Genomic DNA, 1,065 nt, shown 5'->3' with positions numbered 1-1,065 from the left:
GGACACAGCTTCCCACCAAGAACAAATGAACTACAGTTGTGCAAGCCTGCTTAAAAGGAGGTTGCTAATGAAACAGCTTTACTTCAGCTGTAAAACCATCTTCTAAAACCACCTGCGGTGCTACAGGACACAGCTAACTAACTACTGCAGGTCACCTGGAAGGGGAAAGAAGCCCATTTTACTGGTATCATACTCCTGGTAGGACTTTGCTACTTACAGGTTTCAAAAAGCCAAATCACACAGTTTAGGGTTAGATTTTTTTTTTTAATGCCAGTTGGGGTTGGATTTGCAAATAGCTAATAGGTCCAAACCCTACTTTAAAGAGGAGCCAGGCATCTGACTGCCCTGTAGGTCTTTGAAAATACACCTCATAGGTACTAATTCGAGGTGACTTCTATTTGGTCTTAATTAGGCACACGATAAAGAACTCCTGGGGGACAGACTTGGCTAGAGGGAGAAAGAAAGAAAAACATTCTTTGCTCATCATAATCCTATAGACCAAAATCTGCCTCTACACAAGCCCTCTGGCTGTAGGAGTAGGGCAACAATCTAGTCGCTTGGTACTTTAAACAGATATGCCAGAGTCAAATGCATTCAGTTGTCAATACATGGGAGGTGCAGCCTCCAGGCCCCTCTTCATTTTACAGCAGTTCAAATTACAGCCAGGAAAAATGCTAAACAGGGAATCCTGCCTTCCAGAACAGCACTGTAAAAAATGTTAGATAAAGTACCACATTTTATCAGCAGCATCCAAAAACAAGTTTCTTTGTGGCCACAGAAGATGGGTGTTATGAGCCCTCTGCAGAGGGTAAGGCATTAACAGCAGCAACGATCATTAGCAATGCAGGGTGTACAGTGGCAGAAACGCAGCCAGAAACACTGGGGAAAGGAGCATGCTAAAGCTTCATTTTCTAAACCACATTTAAACATCAGCTTTGTTTCAGTTTTATTCATGTGACATCTCTCAGGGATTGGAGTTGGGGGTTAAAAATGTATTCGACTATCAATGGCAAATTGGAAGCAACCCTTGTATTCAACATTACTTTTGCTCCCTGTTACCTGGCA

This window comes from Crocodylus porosus, unplaced genomic scaffold (assembly GCF_001723895.1).
Source record: "Crocodylus porosus isolate Cpor-Errol unplaced genomic scaffold, CroPor_comp1, whole genome shotgun sequence".
Lineage (NCBI taxonomy): Eukaryota > Metazoa > Chordata > Crocodylia > Crocodylidae > Crocodylus > Crocodylus porosus.
This window is presented reverse-complemented; position numbering follows the sequence as displayed.